Source organism: Pinus tabuliformis, chromosome 1_1 (assembly GCF_031772625.1).
Source record: "Pinus tabuliformis cultivar Carrire ecotype Pingquan chromosome 1_1, CPIR1, whole genome shotgun sequence".
NCBI lineage: Eukaryota > Viridiplantae > Streptophyta > Pinopsida > Pinales > Pinaceae > Pinus > Pinus tabuliformis.
In genome coordinates this window covers 931183519-931198708 of record NC_142297.1, presented here as the reverse complement: position 1 = coordinate 931198708, position 15190 = coordinate 931183519, and positions in this window count along the sequence as shown.

The following is a 15190-nucleotide window of genomic DNA, read 5'->3' as shown; positions in this document are numbered from 1 at the left end:
ACAAAACAATGCTTCCACATCCTCATCCTTTCTTGAGAGTGCATCTGCAACAAAATTTTGCTTCCATTTTCTATAGATGATGTCAAAGTCATAACCCAACATATTTGTGACACATTTTTTATGTTCTTCTAAAGATAATAGTTGTTCTAAAAAGTATTTAAGACTATCATGATCCATTTTTACCTTGAAGTGTCTTCCCATTCAGTAAGGTCGCCATGTCTTAAGTGCATGTAGTATTGCCAAGATTTCCTTCTCATAAATAGCTTATTTGAGTTGTAGCAGTAAAAATACCCAATCACCTGCATCAAAACATTTTTCACTACGATGTTGATCTACCTGTTGTTTCATTTGATTTTGCACCAAAATGGCGTTATCCTTTAAAAGTTGGAGAACTTGTTGTTGATGCTCCATGTGATCTTTCACTGCTTGAACCTTTTTCTTCTTGATATGTCCTTCTATCTTTAGAGTTTGAGGAGTGGTAATTTCTTCCAATCCTTTACAAGACATAGTCAGATTCATTTCTTGATGCTTGATGTGATCTTTCACTTCTTGAACATTTTTCTTCTTGATATGTCCTTCTATCTTGATAGTTTGAGGAGTGGTAATTCCGACCAATGAATTACAATATATGGTTGGATTCATTTCTTCTTTCTCGATGTGATCTTTCACTTCTTGCACCTTTTTCTTCTTGATATGTCCTTCTATCTTGAGAGTTTAAGGAGTGGTAATTCTTGCCAATGCTTTACAAGATATGGTTTGATTCATTTCTTCTTTCTCTGGGGTTGGGTCCTGGCGTATATCCTCTTCTTTTGATGTTTCTTGATCCTTTTCTTCCTCCTCTTCATACTCTATGTAAAATAATTTCTTCTCAGCACACTTATGACCTTTAGTGCATTTGCTATCACAATTGTAACAAAGCCCTTTTTCCCTTTTTTCTTCCAATTGCTGTGGTGTAACCCTTGTAGGTTGTGGAAGGTTAGGAGAAACAACACTTCCATATTTATAGTTGTGAGGGGTAGACTTCCTTGTTGCCATAATTTTACTTTCCACTATGTAACAAAGCCCTTTTACTCTTTCCAATTGTTGTGGTATTTCTTTAAAGAAGGTGTTTCTCTTTGTATCCTCATAATGTGCTATCATTTCCTCCGTGAAAATTGACCACGTAACAAGTTGTTTACGAGAACAAAGACCTTTATACCATAAAAATTTATCTGGTTCTAAATATGAAGATGCAATACATACCTTTTGTAATAGTGGTACACCATGTAGATCAAAATATTGCTCCATTTGAAGTATCCAATTTACCGGATCCTTGCCATCAAACTTCCTCATATCTCCTTTTCTTGATTTTAGGAGCTCGATATTGAAATGACTATAACTCTGTAATTTCGACTCTTCTGGTTCTGAAATTGTGAACTATAGTAGCCCTCTGTGTCCTCTTTCCAATTCCACCAGTATGATCGAATTTAGATTCTCCAAGAAAGAGTTATGCACAATCTCCCAAGATGAACTGATTATATACCTTTTAAGAAGAGCGAACTTGTAGGAAGTGCCACGTGTCACTGTTTCGACCTTAGGATCTGAAAAATATATACAGGAAACTACAGTCCGTCCTCTTTCTGTAACTTCTTACGAAATTTCAATTTGATGCTCGAAACAAAAGTTATGACGATTTTCCCAAGGTCACCTGTTTGGAATGTAATTCAGGAGTCTACAAAAAGGCCAACTTCCTCAGATAATATCTCTGCAAATATAGTGTGAAAATCTTTGAAATTCGGACCCGAGGTTCAGTGCGATTTCGTCTCAAATGGATTTTTTGTTTCGCTTCTGAAACATCACAGAAAAAATGTTATAGCGAAAATGCCACGATGACCTATTTGGAGCAGCGAAACCCTAGAATCCAAAGCTCTGATACCAAATGTTATGAAACTAGCTCACAAAAAGATAGAAAAGATAGATGAATGCCTTAGAAATAAGCCTCTTCGAGGGGGAAACCTCCTTTACATTACACAAATGAACAATTCTTGGATGATACAAATGAAAAGACCTCCTTTCTATATATATGAGTCTAAGGGGTCATAATATAATCAGAGCCAACATAACAATAATAATGTAAAGGCACAATAATAACAATAGTGGGCTTCTATGGGGCACAATAGTAACAATATGGGCACTACATGGGTACATCAATATAATAAGGGGGTTGTACTAATAACAATAAGGCATTACACTAGTAGTATAGGGGCCTAATATAATTTGCATAAACAAATAGAAGATCTGGATTCCTTGCCGAAAAAGACCCAAATTCAAAAAAAAAATCGGCTGAATCGGAATTCGAATGAGAGAGATATCGCTGATTTAAAATCAGCTATTTTTCCAAAAAATTTCATGACGACAAGAAAGATGAAACTGATTGGTGTGCTATCCAAGAACCTATATGCAGTTGAGGTACAAGATGCATGCAAAACCTTGAGGAGCAAGGAAAAGGTTAGATACTTGGTGGTTGAGAATGAGAGTAAATTACCTCTCAACATGCAGCGCTAGAAGAAGTCTTAGACAATTGTGGAGGAGCCACAATTGGTGAAGTAGCTTCAGGAGGTTGTGGAGTAGCCACAACTGGAGAAGTTGAGAGGAGTCAGAGTGGAGGCATCCACTCATGCAGAGACCTCTAGTAGAGGGGAATTTCAAGCCAAGTGGGCATAGGGATCACATGCATCCATACCTCCAAGTCGGAGGTGGGGCGCTGTGGAGTGACAATCCCAAGAAGGCTGGAATAGGGGCAGGATCATTGAGGTACCCAACCTCTTTGATTAGACCTTGCTACAGGAGCCCCGATGAGGAGTAGTAGGACTGGCTGAGTGGGTAGAGGCAGATGTGGATGGAGTGACAGAGAGAACTACAGTGCAGGAATCCCAAGACAATGCACAGCTAGCAGGCTGCAACAATGTGAGAGGCACAGGAGTGTTGCACCAGTGCAGGATGGCACAGAGAGGTGTGAAACGATGCGAGATGCATGGAGTGTTGCAGCAGCTCAGAGGTCACAGAGGGAGCACTTGTCAGCGGCAGAGGAAGCTTTAGCATCAGAGGATGTTTCTAGCCCAACAGGGAGGTCAGTTGGGAGATTTTTTTGTTTCTAGAGTTGCTGGAGCAACAACACTTGGGAGAAGTGTTGCATGCAGAACATTCCAAAGGTTCAGGATCGGGTTTGAGTTGAATGCCTTTCTTGTTGAGAGGAAGTGTTGAAAATGGCAACAAAAAATGCTAAAAATAGCACTACTATAAATAGCAGTTTGGGTACCAGTGTTGGACATAGTAACAAGAAATGAAAAATGGAAGTGCTAAAAATAGCATTGTTATAAATAGCATTTCGAGATGGATTCCAATTTTAGTTGGTCCCTGAACTAAAATTGAGAAGTAAAATTCGAATTTGGTCTCTGCAGTTGTTTGAAAAATAATTAATTAATTCATCTTGAGTTAATTAGGTGGAGAAAATCAAACATGAAGTCTTTGTGAAGACATGCAACAGTTATCCCTATTATTGAAGAAGTTATCCCTTAATTAAGGAGATAAGGATGAGTTGTATTTGAGTTGTCATTAGTTAGCTCAGTTAACTGAGTTAATTCCAGTTAAATTAGTTCCAAACAGTTGAGGAACTAATTGTGAGTTCAGTCAGTTAATGCATGCATGCATGCAACTAGTGTTCTCTAGATAACTGAATATTCTCTCATAAATAACTCATGCATTTCAGTTCATAGAAAGACCCAGTTGAGATTAAAGACAGGGACATTTTACTATCAGTTGGAGGAATTTTCCTATAAAGGAAACTCATCCATGCAGAAGGAATTATCTCCTTCAGGTTTGTGCAGTTATTCCAGAGGTCAAAGTAGTGTGTGAGGGATTATTACACACAGGTGGTAGCTTGAGGACCCAAGAGAAACTGCGCAAGTAAATAGGAGGCTTGGAGGGTAGAGGAGAAGGTTTGTGAGAGGCCTTTGACTGTCTATGAGCAGCATTGTTTGATTACAGAGAGAGTAGGATAGCTTGAGAGCTGACTCTTTTTGTAACTTGAACATATTTCCACTTGTATGATAATACAGAGATTGGGGTTTTAGGTTGAGGCTTTCCCCGGGTTATTTCTTCTGTGTTACAGAGATTGGGGTTTTAGGCTAAGGCTTTCCCCGGGTTATTTCTTCTGTGTTATGTGTGATTGATTTCTCATTCTTAGTTATATGTGTTCTCATTGATCGTGCTCAAATTGATTAAGCTTCCGCAAAGTGTTGTAGAAGTAGATCTTGTATTGTGTTTTAGTATATTGCATAATCTGTTGATCTACAGTGGGAATTTCTACATATCAACCCACGTGTTTGATCTTGCTTATTTTCTCATTTGGCTTGCTTATCTTCATCTTTAGGTTTAGACTCTTGGCCTGAGACTATTCTATAAAGACCTTTACTTCTAAGTAAACACATAATATAGGACAACCATTGGAAGTAGTTGGTGTTGTCAAGAATAACTTAGAATGGACTTTTCATTTTAACAAAAATTGAAGCTGTAGATGCTGAAACTAAGTGTTCTGATGGAAATATCTCAAAAATTTAGGCCGATTAAAAAAAAACAACTCTGAAAACGACTTCTGGATGAAGAAGTTATGACTTTTTAAAGAAAAGTTGTTGAAGATGCCGACGAAGTACGTGAATGTTCGGAAATGAATGATAATGTTATATTTAAAAAAAAAAATCTCCCCCTTCCAAACTTAATCTAATTAGCTCACTTTTAAAAAATATTACTCTATGTGACCCACTTTTATAAATAAGTGAAAGTCACTTTTACAATGGTACTTTATGAGCTACCCACTAAATTGTAACTTAAATAAAAGATAAAGTGACTTTAGAATAATTATAAGTGACTCACCTTTTATAATGGATAAGAACATTTTTATATAAAGTAATTTTAAAACATAAGTTACATGTCTTTTTAAAAAAGTAACGTAACAAAAAGAGGGACTTGGACCCAAGACCTCTATTCTCATAAAGTAACTTTGGACCAAGTGAGCTAGTTCAAAATGTTAGGAATTTTTGGAAAAGATGAAGGTTTTTTTTTCACAGAAGTTTTGGGGTGCGTGCTTACTTGAAAAACTCTTTTTTTCGTATAAAACAAAAAAAAAACCACATAATCCAAAACGAACATGCAAAAAAAACAAGTCTTACGGCTTAAAGTTAGATTTCATCAGAAACTAAATATTTTTCTCAATGTTTCTGATTTTCTGAGATCACACTAAGGCGCGGCGTAAAAGAGGATACGTGTGAGAAAAATCTTTCAATTATGTTTCTGATTTTCCCAAATCGCACAGTCGTGGGGAAAAGAGCATGTGCATAAATGAAAGGTATAGATCCGATAATAAAAACGGAGAGATAAATAAACCGAAATAAACAAAGAGATAAATAACTAAAACTACAAATAAAGACTATATACCTCTAGATCTTAAAAATGACATAGCTAGGGCTACCGGAAACCTTTTCGCATGAAACAACAGGGGTTCCTCACTAGAACATATGCTCTTAACACAACAGAGCAATTCTTTTGGCCCAAAAGTGGTCAGAAACAGTAGATCTAGGAAACAACAGTCGAATGCAGTTGTACCAGCTTCAGATTTTGATCACCGACGGATGCGACCCTAAAATAGCTCTGATACCATGTAGGAATTTACATGGTAAGTTACTTAGATAGAACACCAAGGGACACCGCTTACAAGCAAATCATATATCAGTACACCAATATTCTTGACGTGGTTAAAACCCTCAAAGAGGGAAACAGTCCACGGCCTCAGCGAACGCGACCACTTCAGGCAATTTACTAATGTAAAAGAAAGAAAATTTACATAAGCTTCTATCATGATCGGTCACCTTACAAATGACCCTCCATACTCTTTAAATAAAGATCGTGGACCAATCGGGTGTTAAGCCACGGATCAAGCGTCGATAATACTGAGGAGAGAATGAACCATCGGATCACTTCATGTCTATAACAAATCATGACCGTCGAATTGAAATTTACAAAAGTACAAAGTAAAGAAACACATTTTACCTAACTCTACACTAGACCAAGTTATACTTAACTATTTCCTATGTGTCGAAATATCCTAATAATATATATATATATAGTAAGCATGGCATGACCATAACTATAGTTCATAACTTAACTATATAATTATATAACTATATATATTTAACTATTATAACTATAACATCACACACACACACATATATTTTTTATAACATAACATATTTATATAGCTATTTAACATTATATATATATATCCCCAAGGGATAGCTGAGTTGGTTGAGTTCCTGTTGCTAAGTACCTCACTTATCAGGAGGTCACGGGGTCAAATCTCCTCGACGCCCTCAGGGTCAGGCCTTGCTAGTTTGGCCGACAGGTCGATCCCTTCGAGTTGATCTACTTGGATTTTCCCGTGGATGTAGAGGTCACTCATTGTCCGTGAACCACCCTTAAAAGCCCCAAGGGATAGCTCAATTGGTCGAGCCCTCATTGCTAAGTGCCTTGCCTATTGAGAGGTCACGAGGTCAAATTTCCCCGATGCCCTTGGGGTTAGGCCTCATATATTAGGCCGCCTATTATGGATATGTGTGGATTACTGCCCATGGACGTAGCGGCCACTCAGTGACCGCGGACCATGGTTTCCTTAAAAAAAAAAAACTATAAATTATGTATAACATAAATTATAACTATAACACCACCCTAGATCCATCTTAACTCCGGAGCGCCTCGAGGGATCAAATCTCCTTTCATTCTAAGAGAGATTTGCATCTCAAGAAATTTGATCCGGATTTAAGATGGATCTAGGTTGGTTTTATTATTAATTAATTATAATTATAATTATTAATTTTATATTTTATATTTTATTTTATCTTTAGTTTTACTTTTATGTAATTTGACCAAGTCAAAATGTTTTATTTGATAATTATCATTATTTTTTTTTTAACAATGTTTATAGAACATTACAAAATCTCTACATACTGGCATTTCTCAACTTTTTATTATTTTTAAATTGAGCTCACATGTAAATGTTTACAAACATTTACACCACTATAACATTTCCCCATAGCTTTTTTTATTTAGATTTAATTTTAAAATGTTATAAAATAAAATATTTATAAGATATTTTGATTTCGATATGAGTTATGGTTTTTGAGCAAGTGGTATATTGGCTCATGGAATTGTAAAAAAACTTGTTTACAAGTTAATAATATCCACGGTAAAATGAGGGTGAATATCTATGGTTAAAAACTTTGTTATATTGTATGTTTATTGTAATTATTAAGTTTTAATTTTTAAAAAGTTATATTTTTTATTCTTATTTTTATTTTGAAATGAGTTATGGTTTTTTAGTATGTGTTATTGAAAGTCATGGTATTGGCCCATGATATTGTAAGAAAGCCTCTTTAGAAATTAATAAAATCTATGTTAAAATGGGGGTGAATATTCATGATTAAGAATTTTGTTATATTGTAAATATTAATTTTCTATGTGCTTACTAATTAAATTTAAATATTGTTATCAATCTTACTTTATAACTACTATTTATTATGATTTTTTTTATTTAAAAAAATTATGGTAATTCAATTATTAATAAAAAATAATTACAATATAAAAAAATGAAGTTAAAAAATATTTACGTCTAGCATTTAACGCCTACATATCTACCCTATAACATGTACAACACACCTATAACAAAATATAACTATAACTATAAAATTTAAAATAGCATAACTATTTAAAACATAACATATATATAACATTTAACATTTCATGACTATTTAAAACATAACACACACATTTAACTATATATAAGTTCAAGTTTCAACAATGCATCATTGATAGATACATTAAATCCATCATGAAAAGTGAATTTGAAGTGAATAAAATCATTTTGACTCTTTTCTAATTTGTACCATATTGTTTCATTATGTAGTGTGTTGTACAAGAAACATTGTCTTCATGTGCTTGCACCTAGTACATGTCATGTGTCAAAGTCAAACATTATAAGAAAATAAAGTCTATTCGAGTATTTGGTTGGCATGAAATTGTATTAGTTTTGCAAATAGCTTTATTTCAATTTTTTACATATATCTTTAAATATTATGTCTGATGGCTATCAATCCATATAAAAATGGATTCGGCCCTTTAACATATTCAATGCCAAACAATATAAAATAACCATACATTTCTTTGTGTTGTTAAAAGGGGGATTATATTTTCCACTTAGAAATCTTAACATAAATCCCAACACAATTATGTGAATTTTATAAGGTTGACGCATCTACAACTTTCTCCAATGATTCCTTGCAAATTGGTATTTCGTGATTTGTTGATTCACCAGTTCATCAATAGGTCCTGATTAACAATTTCATCCTCTAAATCGAAAAATTTGAAGTCGTGCCTAATGGAGATTTAAAAACCAAACATGCAGTCTAGTTTTTTTTTAATCATTCGCTACGAAATGATTTGGTAATGTCATTCGCTATAGGATAATTTTGCAGTGCATTGTCAAATTTATGTACAATAATTTTAGGGAAGATGAACTGACTCACTCTTTCCAAATTGACTTTCACATCCCTAACTGACTCCTCAACACAATAAACAATTCACCTACCTTCCTTCACCAAAGTTTTTAACGCTATTATAGATTTTCCAATCAGAAAAGACAAAACCAGTCAAAAAGGATTTGACAGTGTTCCCAAAATAGGGTGCTTTTCCTCACTATAACAACACTTAAATTGCAAAAGAAAAACCATGCATTCACTATTCCAAAGCACAGTTGGCACATTCCTTTGTGTGCTTTGGATACAACAAGAATCCCAAAAGGCACATGGAAAATTCACACAGTGATTCAATCCACAATGTACAGATTCTTAATATAAATCGATTCGACAAGTTACAGGCTCTCAAAATGACCAGTATTAATAGGAATAAAACTACAAATAATAATGGTTCACAAGCAGAAATTGATTCAGTGTAACCATAGGGTTTCGATTCATTTAACAATCACACAACTTACAACCCAATTGTAATTCATTTACACTATTCAAATAGAAATACCTTCTGGTTCACACGAATCCGAAGCTACAGGCGTGATTTTCCTTCAGAACTGTAGTTACATAAAGAAACAAGGAGTTCCTCTCTTCTCCTTTTCTCTCAAGAAATTCCAAACAATCTTTTTTTATTGTTTCCCAAAAGAAACTGACCATGACAACCAAGAGTCACAAAAATGTGAATCGTTTCCCCTTCTCCACAAAATAAGGGAAACTAAAAACTATATTTACAACATAAAATAACTTCTCCATTTTATTTTTAAAAGAAATCAAAACTCACTCCTAAATTAAACATTTAAAATTTCTTAACATTTAAATTTTTTTCTCAACATTTCCATGTGACCATCCCATCACATTGGTAAGCTCTTATCTAGTCTTCACGATTTTTTGTGCTTGACCTATGCACCTGCATCAGACTCCTAAGGTGAAAAAAGATTCATGGTCTCTTAACCATGTTTTTATGAAGCGAATCTTCCTTAATCCCAAACTTTATGTTGTAGTTTGTCCTTCTCCTTGTCATGTCATTACTCTATTGTTTTCTTCTTCCTTGTAATGAAAAAGTGCTCTACCATCTACAATATGTTGTCTTTTATTCTCCCCTGCCCTGCATACCTCTTCTGTTGATAGTTATTCAACATCAATTTCCTTATTTTCTCTATTTCCGCATCCAACCTATCCTCTCACTAGCACATATTCTGCATATTTCTGTTGCTTTCTTGTTGATCATTGTTGCTGGCTTTTTCAAATTTCTCCACTTTGATTTCATATTTTGTCCCTGCAATTTTATGTTGCATGGGATTTTCTCCACATAACCAAAAATTCCTATTGTTGTCACTTATTGTTTGTTGCATTTCCTCTTTTATGCCACTACTATATGGCACTTTAGTCTACTCCTTTTCTTTAACCGAACTTAAAAATTCCCAATGGTTTTCAGCACTTGTGTCCTTGTGTAGCCATTTCTCTAAAAATTCCATTTCTTCCTCAAGATATTTGAACATTAAGTTTGAATGTTCAGCTTGTGGTTCTATCAATAGCTTAGACTCATATTTTTGTAGCAAATTTTCTAACAACAATATTTCTTCATCAAATTTATTAAGCATTACATATGAATGCTTCTCTTCGTTTCTCCTTTGGTTGTATGCACAAGCCAATTCCACTTTGTTTTCTGCTAAAACAAATTGCTACAAATATTTCCTAGAAATTACCTTCTATACATTCTCATGAGGACACATAGCCTTTGGAACATAAATCAAATTATGTTCATTCTCCTTCATCCTTGTGACATAAATCAAATTATGTTCATTCTCCTTCATCCTTGTGACATAAATCAAATTATGTTCATTCTCCTTCATCCTTGTGACATAAATCAAATTATGTTCATTCTCCTTCATCCTTGTGACAATATTCAATGGTTGTCTTTCTTCTGACTTGTGCAACCTGAAAACACACATAATTTGTCAGTTTCAAAATCACAAGGCCTTGTAGCCTCATTTGATGCTTCTTGCACCATTTCTTCATGTTGATATTCATTCTCCAAATAATCGATGAGACTCTCAGTGAGTCCCTCATCAACATCTTCTTCATCATTGTCATCCTCTCCAAGGATGGATCCTTGTTCTGGTGTACAAATGTACACTGTCTCTTTCTCACTTTCTCCAAGCATCCTTAACCAATCTCTGATTAGATGCCTCATCCATCTTCTTTGATTTTGTGCATGCAACTTCTTAACCGGCCATTGGACTCTTTTTCCAACATAAAGTCCATTCCTCAATTCTTTCATCACTTTTTCCAGCCACTGCTTCGTTTTCTCTTGTAGATGCTTCTTTATTTTGTTAATCTCTTCCTTTATCTCAGTTATCTCCTTCTCCCTTTCTTCATCACTCATTTCATTTTTTCCAATTATCTCGACCCCTTCCTTCTTTGACTGTAACCTTTCTTTGAACCCATCATATGACTAAAAATAGCCATCTTTTCCTTCTTCTTCTTCTCTTCTGAACTCTCCTTGTTCACCTATGAACTGCAACTAAACCTTTACCTCATATCAAACTTTGTACCTACTACCAATACCTCACCAAGCTTCCTCCCGAGCTAGCCTTTTGGTATTTTTGATTCCTTCTTTGGAACCTTCTCTTGGAAATTCTACCCACACTCACTATGGAACTACCCTCTGACAACTTCTACCCAACTGCTACTTGTTGGAAGTCATCCTTATTTTGGTTCTATGTAGTAAAACCTCTTATCCTTCCTCAAAAGCACACCTTCTCCTTGTTGAAGGAAATGTAACTAGGTTCGGTCTTCATAAATATACTTTTGATATTTGTATTTATTCAAGAAAAGAAATATTATTTTTATAATATATTTCAATGAGTTTCTTGCTCATTGAAATAGCTCTAGCACTATTTGATATTTGTTGGCTTGATGGGCCCTTACCCAGGTTCAACATTAATTATCCAATCAAATCCCTACACTTCTGGCCCTTTCGGCATCAACCCACAGAGTGCGGACTGAAGTCTCACCCGAAGCAGTATGGGGGGATGCAGGAACCAAGTTTCCACACCCTGAGATGGCTATGATGTTGTTTTATACCCTAGATTTGCACACAGATCGATAAGCCCTTTAGGGCTTATCAATATACTTCTCTTATTCGGCTTCGAGACCTTCGCGAAGGTTTACGATCGTCCTTTGCGTACCCTAAATAGGAAATTTAGACACTTACGCGCCTCTGTGACTACTCTTACTTCTATATTTACCCAAATTAGCTTAATTGGTGGATAACTTCAACATGCATTATGATTATCTTCACGTAAACAGATATTCTTACTTGCATTCATATAACAAAGTAAAACACATAGATTCGCGCATCAATACATCATTAAATCATAAACCCAGTATTCAACATAACATAATCACATACATTCATAACAGAAGTAAAATAGCTCATACATAGGTATTTCCAGGATAAATCTTCTTTATTGATGTTCAGGTCTCCTTTGCAAACTCTAACTATATTGCGCACATAGCTACAGGAGTCTGCACACTCAGTTGTGGACTTCTACTCTAGGCTTCTACGCACTCAGCTGCAGAGCCTCTTTCCTACGCTAAGACTCTTCGCTCGTAGATCTCACAGACCCATTACCTTCATTCACATCAAATATCAACTATGAACTATCTCCCTTAGACTCTTCTAAGACATCACTTTTTATACAATCCCATGGTCCGCGAACCAAGGGTGGATCTCATAAAGCCGACACAAGTTACATAAACTAAGTGCGGAGACCCTTGATGACTCTTTATATCTTTGCGCTCCGCGACCAAAAATTGCGGAGACTTTACATTCTTTATACAAAACTTGGGCCTTTAGCCCCAAAACTTGGGCTTTTAACCCTAAAATTGACCCTCAGGGGACCCGTTCCCAACAAGCCCCCAACACAAATCTAGTGACTCATCCTTGATTCACTCTACTGGCACGGAGATCTTGTCGCGGAGACCTCCCAGCTCCACCTGTACTACTGCAACCTCGGCGGTACACTGCGTCGCCGCCTGCTTAGCCTGCTCAACCAGCTGCTCCGTCGCTGGTCCTGCACTATCTGCCTGTATTTTCTGTTGCGTTGCTTGCAGACTAGTCAATTTTCCTTCAATGGAAGTTATGAGCACATAGGCTTCATCTAGCCAAGGCCCCAGCTTGGCCTTTAGTACTGCCTCCTTGTGTTGTGCTGCTTCCACCTATTCCTTTAGTGCCTTCACTTCTTGCAGCCTCGCTAGCCTTTGTGTGATGGCAATAGAACCATTTGTTGGCTGGATGGGCCCTGACCCAGGTTCAACATTAATTAGCCAAGCAAATCCCTACATTATTGGCCCTTTCGGCATCAACCTGCAGAGCGCGCACTGAAGTCTCACCTGAAGCAGTATGGGGGGATGCAGGAACCAAGTTTCCACACCCTGAGATGGTTGTGATGTCGTTTTATACCCTAAATTTTCCTTCACGCAAATCAATAAGCCCTTTAGGGCTTATCGATATACTTCTCTTATTCAGCTTCAAGACCTTCGCGAAGGTCTGCGATCATCCTTCGCGTACCCTAAATAGGAAATTCAGACACTTACGCGCCTCTGTGACTACTCTTACTATTGTATTTACCCAGATTAGCTTAAGTGGTGGATAACTTCAACATGCATTATGATTATCTTCGCGTAAACAGATATTCTTACTTGTGTTCATATAACAAAGTAAAACACATAGATTTGTGCATCAATACAACATTAAATCATAAACCCAGTATTCAACATAACATAATCACATACATTCATAACAGAACTAAAATAGCTCATACACAGGTATTTCCAGGTTAATTCTTCTTTATTAATGTTCAGATCTCTTTTACAAACTCTGACTATCCTACGCACACAGTTGCAGGGGTCCGCACACTCAGCTGCGGACTTCTACCCTAGGCCTCTACACACTCAGCTGCAGAGCCTCTTTCCTATGCTAAGACTCTTCGCTCTAAACTCTCACATACCCATTATGTTCATTAACATCAAATATCAATTATGAACTATCTCCCTTAGACTCTTCTAAGACTTCCCTTTTTATATAATCCCATGGTCCATAGACCAATGGTGGATCTCATAAAGTTGACACAAGTTACATAAACTAAGGGAGGAGACCCTTAATGACTCTTTACATCTTCACGCTCCGCAACCACAAAATGTAGAGAGTTTACATTCTTTATACAAAACTTGGGCCTTTAGCCCCAAAACTTGGGCTTTTAACCCCAAAATTGACCCTTAGGGGACCCTTTCTGAACATAACCTTTTGGCAATTCTACCCACACTCACTGTGGAACTACCCTCTGACAACTTCTACCCAACTGCTACTTGTTGGAAGTGATCATTCTTTTGGTTCTCTATAGTAAAACCTCTTATCCTTCCTCAAAAGCATGCCTTCTCCTTGTTGAAGGAAATGTAACTAGGTTCAGTCTTCATAAATATACTTTTGATATTTTATTTTATTCAAGAAAAGAAATATTATTTTTATAATATATTTCAATGAGTTTCTTTCTCAGTGAAATATCTCTAGCACTATTTAAAGTGTTATAGGAAATTCAAATAGTCAAAAGAAAAATGTTGAAGACCTTAAAGGCATGTTACACCTTGTATAAATATGTATTAAAGTCAAGAGAATACCTCCAAGCAAAGTCAAGTCTCCTCCTAAGCTAAGGCATCATCATGGCACCATCAAGAAGCTCCTTCAAGCAAGCTGCACCACCATGAAACTATCTGAAATCTACTTTTCCAATTGGCCTACATGTCAACCTAGAGGAGGGATAGTCCTCTATATATAGAGGTTGTCCACTCCCTCATAAAGAAGACAACATAAGCTCTGAAATAAGAGAAGAATAAAAGCCGAGAAAGAAGGTAAGGGATCCTCTAGTGCAGCGAGGAAGGGAAGAAAAAAATCAAAGATTGGAAGGTTGTTCTTAGGGTCATATACAGCCACACGTGTGAAGGAAGAAGGTCTATCTACGACTACAACAGAAACAATACTTTAGTTTAATCGTTATCATTGTTTGGGTTAAAATTTTAGGTCTACAAGGCCCCCTCTAAGAGCGAAGGAGAAGCCCTCACAAACGAAGGAAGAAGGGACAAGACCGAATTTGAAGGGACTATTTTCTGGGGTAGAAAATGCGTGCGAGAATTCAATCCCCTTATGCAGTCATAACATCCCTACATTATAGTCATCCAAGTTAGTTGATTTGTGGATAGAAGAAAGGAACCATCATAAGAATAAGGGTCTCATCATTAGAATCTTCTCTAGAGCGAGAGAAACAAGGTTACTGACAAGTTGAAAGAAGAATGAAGTGCCAGAGGAAGGAGGACAAAGTGACGGAAGAAGTGTCAGAGTATATGTTGCAGAAAGGAGTGAAGACTTGACTTGTGCTTGCAGTATCTCCTTGTCAAGGGTCTAGGTTTTGGCATTGATCAATAGAAGCTTCAATAAGATAAATTCACTAAAGGGTTTTCCTCTCAAGAGTAGAGAGTTTTTGGCCCTAATAGAGAGCCAACATCTTGTGTTCTTTTTT